Raw genomic sequence first — 13,153 nt, forward strand, 5'->3', positions numbered from 1 at the left:
AGGCTGAAACTAACAAAGTCCCTCTAAAATATAAGGAGGATGTCAAAAGAAAAAGAAAAAGTTGACATAATAAAGTAAACAGAACTTAATATTCTGATATTCAAGTATAGTTTGTTTAAAGAACCATGGGCGTAGCAACCGGGGGGACGGGGGGGACACGTCCCCTCCAATAATAAGTCTTCAATTTCTTCCCTTCCAATAATATAATGTTACGATCGCGCTTGGCTGCAGTGCTTGGCATCGCCGCGCTCGTTCGGCCTGTCTGCGCCCCCTTCCACCCGCATCCTCTCCCTGGTATCTCGTGTCATACTATCGCGCGACATCCTGACGGTCGCAGCGCGCACCTGCCTCAGATCGGGTTACTTAAAAGAGGCCGCACTGCGGAATAAAAGGACTCAGACGCCTTTATCGGCGTTCTTAGAGCAGCCACCGCGTCCTTCGAGGACTCACGACGCGTTTCTGGGCATTTCGACGGCGAAGGTCGCGAGATATCTCGGAGACATGCCCGATTGTTCTGGATGGGAACCTAAGGGCTATTTAAGGAGGTTGGGCCGACCTTCGAGTCAGTCAGTCAGTCGGTGACTGAGTGAGTTCTCCCGCGGCGGAGTTTCCGGGCGATAGTGCCGCAGGTGCGGCAGAGTGGCGAAGTCCTTGGACGAAGGTTCCAGGGCAGGGAGTGAGTAAGTTCAGTGGAGTCGGGAGTTTTCCCGCGGCGGAGTTTCCGGGCGATAGAGTCGCGGGCGCGGCGGAGCCGAGTGAAGTTCCGAGCGAGGCGTCGTGTGGGATCTCGGCGAAGGGTGTGACGGCGGCGGCGGAGTGCGGCGACGGAGTCCCGCGGCGGAGACCCACGAGGGGTGCTGCGGTCAGAGTTGCGCCGGAAGTGCGGCCCAGCGAGGTGTGTGAAACGAGTGACAGGGGAATTGGCATTTCTTTAAGTGTAGTTAATTATTTGCCAATTTAGAAGATTATTTGTAAGTGACAAGTAGTGGTAATAAATAAAACTGTGTGTGTGAAATAAAATCTATTAATTGGGCTATCCTTTACGAACCCGCAGGGAAATCGTAACATTTTGGTGTCAGAAGTGGGATAGCCCTAATTAATAGATTTAGGATTCAGTTAAGAAATAGGATTTAGTTTTTCGAGAGTAAAGTTAGCATTTAGAAATTTAGTGAATTTGTAATTTTCTAGAGCTAGTTTGAATTTACTGTAGTCAGTGATAGTCTTGAATGTAATAGAGTTATTGTTATTTTAATTAGAAGGTTCGTCTAAGTCATTTAAAATTAAGAACAGTATTCAAAAAATTATTATTATTTAGGTTGTTTAATTATTAGTAAATGATTTAAAGAGAGATAGCTACTGAAGAGCTTACTGACGAGCAATACAAGGAGATAATGGTTGCCCTAGAAGAGATCAATAATAAAATGGAAAAAATGGTAACCAAAATCGAGAACTTTATGGAAGAAATGAAGAGTGGAAGGAAGGAGAGTAAGAACCACCATGAAGAAAAGAAGAGCGGGTCAAATAATAGCCTAGAGGAAATGAAGAAGGGTCAGGATGAACTGAAGCATGGCCAAGAAGAAATGAGGAATGAAATGATGACCGAAGTGAAGATAAGCCTAGAAGAGAAGAACAGCCAAGAGAAGAATAGCCATGATAAAAACAGTGAAGAGAATAACAGCGAACAGAAGACCGGCCAGGAGAAGACCAGCCAAGAAGAGAATAACAGCGAAATGAAGAACAGCGAAGAGAAGAACAACGAAGAAAAGGACAACGAAGAAAAGGACAACGAAGAAAAGAACAACGATGAGAAGAACAATGATGAGAAGAACAACGAAGAGAAGAACAGTGATGAGAAGAACAGTGATGAGAAGAACTGTGATGAGAAGAACAGTGATGAGAAGAACAGTGATGAGAAGAACAGTGATGAGAAGAACAGTGATGAGAAGAACAGTGATGAGAAGAACAGTGATGAGAAGAAGAGTCATGAGAAAATTAGCCAAGGAGAGAACAGCCAGGACATGAGGATGAAAGAAGAGCTGAAGAAAAGTACAGAAGTGAAGATGAGTTACAAAGTAAGGAATATTGAACATAAATAAATGAAGATAAACCAAAGAGAGAGGGGTAAATGCCAAGAAGAGATGAAGAAAAGCCGAGAAGAAATGTACATGAGTCAAGAAGAGATAGAGAAGTGCAAAAAAAGAAACGAAGAAACACCAAGAAGAGAACAGGAAGACCAAGAAGAGGTAAAGAAAGACAGAGAAGAGAAAATGAGAACACAAGGGGTCATGAAGAGGGTGCAAGGGGAAACTAAGTGCAGTCCAGGTGAGACTCAGAAGAACCAAGAGGGCACAAGTAACCAAGAAGAGACGAAGAGGAGCCGGGATGAAATGCTGTGCGAACAAGTAGCTGCGAGAGAAGAAATGGAGAGAAAAAGGGAAGATACAAGGAAACCATTGGAAGGCAGTAAGCAATGCACTCAAGAGTATCGGGTCTGTCCAAGGCATCGGTCAGCCCGTCTCGGGCAGCTGGCTGAACGACATGGGGCATCTGCGACGCAGAAGTGTCGCCGGGTGACAAGAGAAGCTACATCTAATGAGAGAGAGGGTTATCTGGTGAGATAGTACAGCCCGCGATGGAGGAAAGGCAGGAGGCCTAAACTTCGAGAAGCATGGGGACCTCCAGGAGGAGATGCATTACCTGTTCGGGACGAACAGGTTTAAGGAGGGGGCAATGTTACGATCGCGCTTGGCTGCAGTGCTGGCGTCGCCACGCTCGTTCGGCCTGTCTGCGCCCCCTTCCACCCGCATCCTCTCCCTGGTATCTCGTGTCATACTATCGCGCGACATCCTGACCGTCGCAGCGCGCACCTGCCTCAGATCGGGTTGCTTAAAAGAGGCCGCACTGCGGAATAAAAGGACTCAGACGCCTTTATCGGCGTTCTTAGAGCAGCCACCGCGTCCTTCGAGGACTCACGACGCGTTTCTGGGCATTTCGACGGCGAAGGTCGCGAGATATCTCGGAGACATGCCCGATTGTTCTGGATGGGAACCTAAGGGCTATTTAAGGAGGTTGGGCCGACCTTCGAGTCAGTCAGTCAGTCGGTGACTGAGTGAGTTCTCCCGCGGCGGAGTTTCCGGGCGATAGTGCCGCAGGTGCGGCAGAGTGGCGAAGTCCTTGGACGAAGGTTCCAGGGCAGGGAGTGAGTAAGTTCAGTGGAGTCGGGAGTTTTCCCGCGGCGGAGTTTCCGGGCGATAGAAACGCGGGCGCGGCGGAGCCGAGTGAAGTTCCGAGTGAGGCGTCGTGTGGGATCTCGGCGAAGGGTGTGACGGCGGCGGCGGAGTGCGGCGACGGAGTCCCGCGGCGGAGACCCACGAGGGGTGCTGCGGTCAGAGTTGCGCCGGAAGTGCGGCCCAGCGAGGTGTGTGAAACGAGTGACTGGGGAATTGGCATTTCTTTAAGTGTAGTTAATTATTTGCCAATTTAGAAGATTATTTGTAAGTGACAAGTAGTGGTAATAAATAAAACTGTGTGTGTGAAATAAAATCTATTAATTGGGCTATCCTTTACGAACCCGCAGGGAAATCGTAACATTTTGGTGTCAGAAGTGGGATAGCCCTAATTAATAGATTTAGGATTCAGTTAAGAAATAGGATTTAGTTTTTCGAGAGTAAAGTTAGCATTTAGAAATTTAGTGAATTTGTAATTTTCTAGAGCTAGTTTGAATTTACTGTAGTCAGTGATAGTCTTGAATGTAATAGAGTTATTGTTATTTTAATTAGAAGGTTCGTCTAAGTCATTTAAAATTAAGAACAGTATTCAAAAAATTATTATTATTTAGGTTGTTTAATTATTAGTAAATGATTTAAAGAGAGATAGCTACTGAAGAGCTTACTGACGAGCAATACAAGGAGATAATGGTTGCCCTAGAAGAGATCAATAATAAAATGGAAAAAATGGTAACCAAAATCGAGAACTTTATGGAAGAAATGAAGAGTGGAAGGAAGGAGAGTAAGAACCACCATGAAGAAAAGAAGAGCGGGTCAAATAATAGCCTAGAGGAAATGAAGAAGGGTCAGGATGAACTGAAGCATGGCCAAGAAGAAATGAGGATTGAAATGATGACCGAAGTGAAGATAAGCCTAGAAGAGAAGAACAGCCAAGAGAAGAATAGCCATGATAAAAACAGTGAAGAGAATAACAGCGAACAGAAGACCGGCCAGGAGAAGACCAGCCAAGAAGAGAATAACAGCGAAATGAAGAACAGCGAAGAGAAGAACAACGAAGAAAAGGACAACGAAGAAAAGGACAACGAAGAAAAGAACAACGATGAGAAGAACAATGATGAGAAGAACAACGAAGAGAAGAACAGTGATGAGAAGAACAGTGATGAGAAGAACAGTGATGAGAAGAACAGTGATGAGAAGAACAGTGATGAGAAGAACAGTGATGAGAAGAACAGTGATGAGAAGAACAGTGATGAGAAGAACAGTGATGAGAAGAAGAGTCATGAGAAAATTAGCCAAGGAGAGAACAGCCAGGACATGAGGATGAAAGAAGAGCTGAAGAAAAGTACAGAAGTGAAGATGAGTTACAAAGTAAGGAATATTGAACATAAATAAATGAAGATAAACCAAAGAGAGAGGGGTAAATGCCAAGAAGAGATGAAGAAAAGCCGAGAAGAAATGTACATGAGTCAAGAAGAGATAGAGAAGTGCAAAAAAAGAAACGAAGAAACACCAAGAAGAGACGCAGGAAGACCAAGAAGAGGTAAAGAAAGACAGAGAAGAGAAAATGAGAACACAAGGGGTCATGAAGAGGGTGCAAGGGGAAACTAAGTGCAGTCCAGGTGAGACTCAGAAGAACCAAGAGGGCACAAGTAACCAAGAAGAGACGAAGAGGAGCCGGGATGAAATGCTGTGCGAACAAGTAGCTGCGAGAGAAGAAATGGAGAGAAAAAGGGAAGATACAAGGAAACCGTTGGAAGGCAGTAAGCAATGCACTCAAGAGTATCGGGTCTGTCCAAGGCATCGGTCAGCCCGTCTCGGGCAGCTGGCTGAACGACATGGGGCATCTGCGACGCAGAAGTGTCGCCGGGTGACAAGAGAAGCTACATCTAATGAGAGAGAGGGTTATCTGGTGAGATAGTACAGCCCGCGATGGAGGAAAGGCAGGAGGCCTAAACTTCGAGAAGCATGGGGACCTCTAGGAGGACATGCATTACCTGTTCGGGACGAACAGGTTTAAGGAGGGGGCAATGTTACGATCGCGCTTGGCTGCAGTGCTGGCGTCGCCACGCTCGTTCGGCCTGTCTGCGCCCCCTTCCACCCGCATCCTCTCCCTGGTATCTCGTGTCATACTATCGCGCGACATCCTGACCGTCGCAGCGCGCACCTGCCTCAGATCGGGTTGCTTAAAAGAGGCCGCACTGCGGAATAAAAGGACTCAGACGCCTTTATCGGCGTTCTTAGAGCAGCCACCGCGTCCTTCGAGGACTCACGACGCGTTTCTGGGCATTTCGACGGCGAAGGTCGCGAGATATCTCGGAGACATGCCCGATTGTTCTGGATGGGAACCTAAGGGCTATTTAAGGAGGTTGGGCCGACCTTCGAGTCAGTCAGTCAGTCGGTGACTGAGTGAGTTCTCCCGCGGCGGATTTTCCGGGCGATAGTGCCGCAGGTGCGGCAGAGTGGCGAAGTCCTTGGACGAAGGTTCCAGGGCAGGGAGTGAGTAAGTTCAGTGGAGTCGGGAGTTTTCCCGCGGCGGAGTTTCCGGGCGATAGAGTCGCGGGCGCGGCGGAGCCGAGTGAAGTTCCGAGTGAGGCGTCGTGTGGGATCTCGGCGAAGGGTGTGACGGCGGCGGCGGAGTGCGGCGACGGAGTCCCGCGGCGGAGACCCACGAGGGGTGCTGCGGTCAGAGTTGCGCCGGAAGTGCGGCCCAGCGAGGTGTGTGAAACGAGTGACTGGGGAATTGGCATTTCTTTAAGTGTAGTTAATTATTTGCCAATTTAGAAGATTATTTGTAAGTGACAAGTAGTGGTAATAAATAAAACTGTGTGTGTGAAATAAAATCTATTAATTGGGCTATCCTTTACGAACCCGCAGGGAAATCGTAACATTTTGGTGTCAGAAGTGGGATAGCCCTAATTAATAGATTTAGGATTCAGTTAAGAAATAGGATTTAGTTTTTCGAGAGTAAAGTTAGCATTTAGAAATTTAGTGAATTTGTAATTTTCTAGAGCTAGTTTGAATTTACTGTAGTCAGTGATAGTCTTGAATGTAATAGAGTTATTGTTATTTTAATTAGAAGGTTCGTCTAAGTCATTTAAAATTAAGAACAGTATTCAAAAAATTATTATTATTTAGGTTGTTTAATTATTAGTAAATGATTTAAAGAGAGATAGCTACTGAAGAGCTTACTGACGAGCAATACAAGGAGATAATGGTTGCCCTAGAAGAGATCAATAATAAAATGGAAAAAATGGTAACCAAAATTGAGAACTTTATGGAAGAAATGAAGAGTGGAAGGAAGGAGAGTAAGAACCACCATGAAGAAAAGAAGAGCGGGTCAAATAATAGCCTAGAGGAAATGAAGAAGGGTCAGGATGAACTGAAGCATGGCCAAGAAGAAATGAGGATTGAAATGATGACCGAAGTGAAGATAAGCCTAGAAGAGAAGAACAGCCAAGAGAAGAATAGCCATGATAAAAACAGTGAAGAGAATAACAGCGAACAGAAGACCGGCCAGGAGAAGACCAGCCAAGAAGAGAATAACAGCGAAATGAAGAACAGCGAAGAGAAGAACAACGAAGAAAAGGACAACGAAGAAAAGGACAACGAAGAAAAGAACAACGATGAGAAGAACAATGATGAGAAGAACAACGAAGAGAAGAACAGTGATGAGAAGAACAGTGATGAGAAGAACAGTGATGAGAAGAACAGTGATGAGAAGAACAGTGATGAGAAGAACAGTGATGAGAAGAACAGTGATGAGAAGAACAGTGATGAGAAGAACAGTGATGAGAAGAAGAGTCATGAGAAAATTAGCCAAGGAGAGAACAGCCAGGACATGAGGATGAAAGAAGAGCTGAAGAAAAGTACAGAAGTGAAGATGAGTTACAAAGTAAGGAATATTGAACATAAATAAATGAAGATAAACCAAAGAGAGAGGGGTAAATGCCAAGAAGAGATGAAAAAAACCGAGAAGAAATGTACATGAGTCAAGAAGAGATAGAGAAGTGCAAAAAAAGAAACGAAGAAACACCAAGAAGAGACGCAGGAAGACCAAGAAGAGGTAAAGAAAGACAGAGAAGAGAAAATGAGAACACAAGGGGTCATGAAGAGGGTGCAAGGGGAAACTAAGTGCAGTCCAGGTGAGACTCAGAAGAACCAAGAGGGCACAAGTAACCAAGAAGAGACGAAGAGGAGCCGGGATGAAATGCTGTGCGAACAAGTAGCTGCGAGAGAAGAAATGGAGAGAAAAAGGGAAGATACAAGGAAACCGTTGGAAGGCAGTAAGCAATGCACTCAAGAGTATCGGGTCTGTCCAAGGCATCGGTCAGCCCGTCTCGGGCAGCTGGCTGAACGACATGGGGCATCTGCGACGCAGAAGTGTCGCCGGGTGACAAGAGAAGCTACATCTAATGAGAGAGAGGGTTATCTGGTGAGATAGTACAGCCCGCGATGGAGGAAAGGCAGGAGGCCTAAACTTCGAGAAGCATGGGGACCTCTAGGAGGAGATGCATTACCTGTTCGGGACGAACAGGTTTAAGGAGGGGGCAATGTTACGATCGCGCTTGGCTGCAGTGCTGGCGTCGCCACGCTCGTTCGGCCTGTCTGCGCCCCCTTCCACCCGCATCCTCTCCCTGGTATCTCGTGTCATACTATCGCGCGACATCCTGACCGTCGCAGCGCGCACCTGCCTCAGATCGGGTTGCTTAAAAGAGGCCGCACTGCGGAATAAAAGGACTCAGACGCCTTTATCGGCGTTCTTAGAGCAGCCACCGCGTCCTTCGAGGACTCACGACGCGTTTCTGGGCATTTCGACGGCGAAGGTCGCGAGATATCTCGGAGACATGCCCGATTGTTCTGGATGGGAACCTAAGGGCTATTTAAGGAGGTTGGGCCGACCTTCGAGTCAGTCAGTCAGTCGGTGACTGAGTGAGTTCTCCCGCGGCGGATTTTCCGGGCGATAGTGCCGCAGGTGCGGCAGAGTGGCGAAGTCCTTGGACGAAGGTTCCAGGGCAGGGAGTGAGTAAGTTCAGTGGAGTCGGGAGTTTTCCCGCGGCGGAGTTTCCGGGCGATAGAGTCGCGGGCGCGGCGGAGCCGAGTGAAGTTCCGAGTGAGGCGTCGTGTGGGATCTCGGCGAAGGGTGTGACGGCGGCGGCGGAGTGCGGCGACGGAGTCCCGCGGCGGAGACCCACGAGGGGTGCTGCGGTCAGAGTTGCGCCGGAAGTGCGGCCCAGCGAGGTGTGTGAAACGAGTGACTGGGGAATTGGCATTTCTTTAAGTGTAGTTAATTATTTGCCAATTTAGAAGATTATTTGTAAGTGACAAGTAGTGGTAATAAATAAAACTGTGTGTGTGAAATAAAATCTATTAATTGGGCTATCCTTTACGAACCCGCAGGGAAATCGTAACAATATTTAGTTTCGTAGTTATAATAAAAATATGATTTCTGTCATACAAACCATATGTTGCGCATGGTGCATTAAGTCCAATCGTGGTAATGTGAGCACTGTGTTTTTACAAATTTGTTCTCTGAAAATATTTTTTATAAAAAATAAATTATATATTGCAACCAACTATAATTGGAATATCTAGGAAAGAAAAATGCCTAAAAACCAGATTTTTGCACCTTCAAACCCCATATTTTCCCGGGGGAGGACCCCCGCCCCCCTCCCACCCTTTTTTTTTTTCCAGGGGATGAATATTCCTTAACAAATAAATCAATTGCAGTCCCCCCCAAAAAATTTATCCTTGCGACGCCCATGTAAAGAACAATTCTGAAACTATTTGTAATTAAAGGTAATCAACATAATTATGATATTAATATCAGGCAATAAAAATATATGGAAAAAAAATTTGGCAGCGGTGGGATTCGAACCCACGCCTCCGAAGAGACTGGTGCCTTAAACCAGCGCCTTAGACCGCTCGGCCACGCTACCACTTAGAGTAGATAGGCATTATACCAGATAATATTCACTGTTACAAAAGTACTGTAATATATTTGTTGACAAAAAAATTGGTTGTCTGTAAAGTCGGTTTTCGGACGATAGTTTAACGTGACAACGTCATAACAAAACATTGATGAAATGATTGCATACTTTTATGAATAAAATTGAATCATTTTTTATTGAATTATCACTATTTTTGTATGGATACAAAGAAGGAGTGAAATGAAATCTACAATTTAATTAATAAATTTAATTTTTTTGGATAAATATTTACAATCGCGGTAGATGCCAAAAAAAATGCTAAAAATCTGAAAATACTTTTATTCTGTGCCCTTTCACTTCCTCTTTTCAAAACAACCGGCGGAGGTAAGAAATTCCAAATACTTTAGGAGATATCGAATTTTTTAATTTCATGACATGTAGAGTCGCGGTATATGCAAAAAAAAATGCTAAAAATCTGAAAATACTTTTATTCTGTGCTCTTTCACTTCCTCTTTTCAAATCAACCGGCGGAGGTAAGAAATTCCAAATACTTTAGGAGATATCGAATTTTTTAATTTTCATCACAATACCTGCGTAGTATGGGGCGATCACCATTGTTTCTTGTCATAGTCTCCATAGATTAGATAGTAAGGTTTCTTGTTTTTACAAGTATCATGTTTCTTATTGGACAATTTTGTCACGTGACTGTTCCGTGATTGGCCAGTATTCAAATTAACCAATAGGTGATTATTTATTCCGTGATTGGTCAGTATTCAAATGAACCAATACGTGATTATTTATTCATTTATTGTTCAATACGATGTTTAATTAATCGATCAACTTCTGCCGTGAACGACTACATCATTTCCTTATAGTGGCAAAGGAAATGTACCCGCCTCCAACTTAGGTGAGTTTTTAACGTTTCTAATTTTAAAGTATTATTTTTTTATTTGGATATTGTTGCGCAAGTAATAAGTAAAAAAAAATTACGTGAGTTGTTAATGTTCATCATTTGTCCGGGTTTTGTTAGGTCAGGTCAGGTCAGTTACATTATAAATAATTTAAAACTAAAGAACCATTAAATTAAATTCACATTATTTTTAATGTCCGCTTAGTTTGAAAGTATTTATAATGTAACTGACCTGACCTAATCGACCATTTTATTTATTACGCATTCACTAACACACGTCAAAATAAAAAATGGCGACGTTCGAACGGTTAAGCGGGCGTTGTATTGCTAAATTAAAAAATTCTATATCTCCTAAAGTATTTGGAATTTCTTATCTCCGCCGGTTGATTTGAAAATAAGAAGTTAAAGAGCATACAATAAAAAGTATTTTCGGATTTTTAGCATTTTTTTTGGCATCTACCGCGACTCTACATATCATGAAATTAAAAAATTCGATATTTCCTAAAGTATTTGGAATTTCTTATCTCCGCCGGTTGATTTGAAAAGAGGAAGTGAAAGAGCATAGAATAAAAGTATTTTCAGATTTTTAGCATTTTTTTTGGCATCTACCGCGATTGTAAATATTTACCTTTTTTTGCAGTCATTAATTTAAATATGTTTATTACTTTAACGAAGAGATTATTAAAACTATAACTTTCATACATGTTTGCTATTTAACTTCTTCCAATCTGAGTTATTCGGACGATGATAGGAAAAGTAGGAAACGAATGGGAGTGTTTCAAGTTTAATGTGCCTCGAAAAAGTCATATCGATGATTGTTCCAATCGAGTGGAAGAGAGATAGATGCGGCGCAAGCGTACAATGAGCGTAACGGGACAAAGTGTTACGGGACAAAGTGCGTAACGGGACAATAAGTCATCCTTTTTCGTGCGTGCAGCCGGCGTTCATCGATTTATTAGACGTAGTCACGTGATGATATATATATATATATATATATATATATAGAAGTGCTATATTTTGAAATAACAACTTAGAAAACTACATAGTTATTACGTGCATTATCTGTATTTCCCTATTTTGTTTTTAATTAAAAATCCATCCTTAGAAGAAATTTGCAAGTCTGATATTTCATTCTGGTACTAACCACTTCGGAAGATGATAATATAGATTACATATCAATATGTATGTAATTGCTTTGAAAAAAATTATATATATGCACGTATGCGAGCGTTAAATTATGCTACTGCGCAAATATACAAGTGTGATAGTATGTAAGTGTGCAAGTGTGTAAGTTGCAATAATGTTAGTATCCCGAGATCCTACAAATATATCATTCCCATGAACAAAAGGAAATCATTTGAAAGCAAACACGGGAAAATGGTTCTCCTAATAACCTCCTCGACCAAACGAAATGTAATTTTGCGTTCGCTTCTGCACACGACCCTGTGGGAAATAGGTTCACACTTATTGCATTATTACGTATGTGTTAATTTTAACCAATAAAATTTCGCGATGAATATAAGCTTTAAATACTACATTCCAACATAAATTATATACTTTATGATAAGATAAACAACATTTATAGTAAATAACATTTAAAGAACTTAAAAAAAAAAGGTATTTGTATAGACAATTATCACGAGTGACTTATTTAAATAATCTTTTTTAAATTATTTAAAGATAAATTACCTGAGAAAATTTTTGTCTGTATGATTTCTGGCTACAATTTATAATGAATAAATATAAACAGTTCCCAACTACCGTCAAAAAGTCACCTTACTCTGCTCTCATTGGCTATTGCGCCATGAGCCCGTAACAGAAATAAAATAATTTAATTTCCCACCAATGGGCAATGTTCACAGGTCAAGCGAACAGTCAATGGAGCCTAGCGCCAACTGTAAGAAAAATAACTAAATGTTTCAAAGCGCAAATAATAGAGTGTAATCAGCTATGGCATAAGCAAAATAATAAAAGGAAATGAAACAAAATATTATAGTTTAAAAAAATGTGATTTTCTTTCAAGTTTCGTTAGTTTTTTTTAATAGACATCCGACTTGCAATTAGCTTCATTACGATGGTAAAGGTTTTTCTAACATTTGATATACAGCCAGGTTAGCTAAATTAAAAATACTATAAAATTATAATAGCAAATGCTTACATTGCAAATTAGTGATTCCTAACGAACAGTAAACAAAATTTTACACTATTTCTAATGTAGCTAACATAGCCCAACAAAACGTCCATAATATTTTAAAGTGTTTTTAATATATAACCTAACCTAATCGACCTGTATCATAATACCACAAATTTGTAATATAGACACCTAACTTAACCACTCGTCAAAATGGTAAACTACGAACATTTTATTAATTTTTATGGGTAAACATGTACCGTAAACTGGGGTGAATAGGGACAGTTTTTAATTGTTTTTACAAGTAACTTTTAAATGTAATTTTTTTTGTGAACAGGCAGTATTTTTTCCTTCTTGCACTACCCTTAAGCTATTCATAGCCTGTTATAAATGTTTGCTACCTGCGGTCATTTAACATATATTAATTTTTTTATTGGTGTCCCTATTCACCCCAATGTCGGGGTTAATAGGGACAATGGTGTATCATTAATGGTAGTCCCTATTTTTTAATCACTGGGGTGTATAGGGACATAATTTACAAAGCATCAAGCAGACATTTACATTTGTACCAAATAAGGAAATAGTAATTATTTAATTTTACATGGCATTTTCTATTTTATTTAATGAAAGGAGGCTCCTAACGAAATGTTGACAATATTGATCTGTTTACAAAAAAAATCTTTATAGCAATGATCAATGCACACTAATAATATTTGGAACACATGTCAATAATTATAAGAATCATGAAACTGCTCTCAAATTTACACTGAGTTCAAGTCGAAAGTGGATTTGGAGTGAATGAGTAACGTCCCCTGCGCACAGTTGGTTCATTCAGGACAGCTAAAATGTCATTCTTTGAGAAGTCACTTTCATCTGGCACATTGGGAAAAACAAATATGTTTGAGCACTTGGTTGATTGCCGCAGAAATGTTCCAATGTACCGGTGCTCATCCGTCTC

The 13,153-nt window shown here is 41.9% G+C and overlaps 1 protein-coding gene and 1 non-coding gene across 2 annotated transcripts in view; one reads left to right on the top strand and one right to left on the bottom strand.

The window, feature by feature from the left end:
• Positions 1 to 13,153, top strand: part of LOC134537391 (organic cation transporter protein-like) — a 152,620-nt gene that overhangs the window by 22,244 nt on the left and 117,223 nt on the right. The window lies entirely within an intron of this gene.
• Trnal-aag (transfer RNA leucine (anticodon AAG)) lies at positions 9,082 to 9,163 on the bottom strand. Its single transcript has one exon. It is a non-coding gene; the product is annotated as a tRNA-Leu (tRNA).

The sequence above is a fragment of the Bacillus rossius genome, chromosome 12, assembly GCF_032445375.1.
Source record: "Bacillus rossius redtenbacheri isolate Brsri chromosome 12, Brsri_v3, whole genome shotgun sequence".
NCBI lineage: Eukaryota > Metazoa > Arthropoda > Insecta > Phasmatodea > Bacillidae > Bacillus > Bacillus rossius.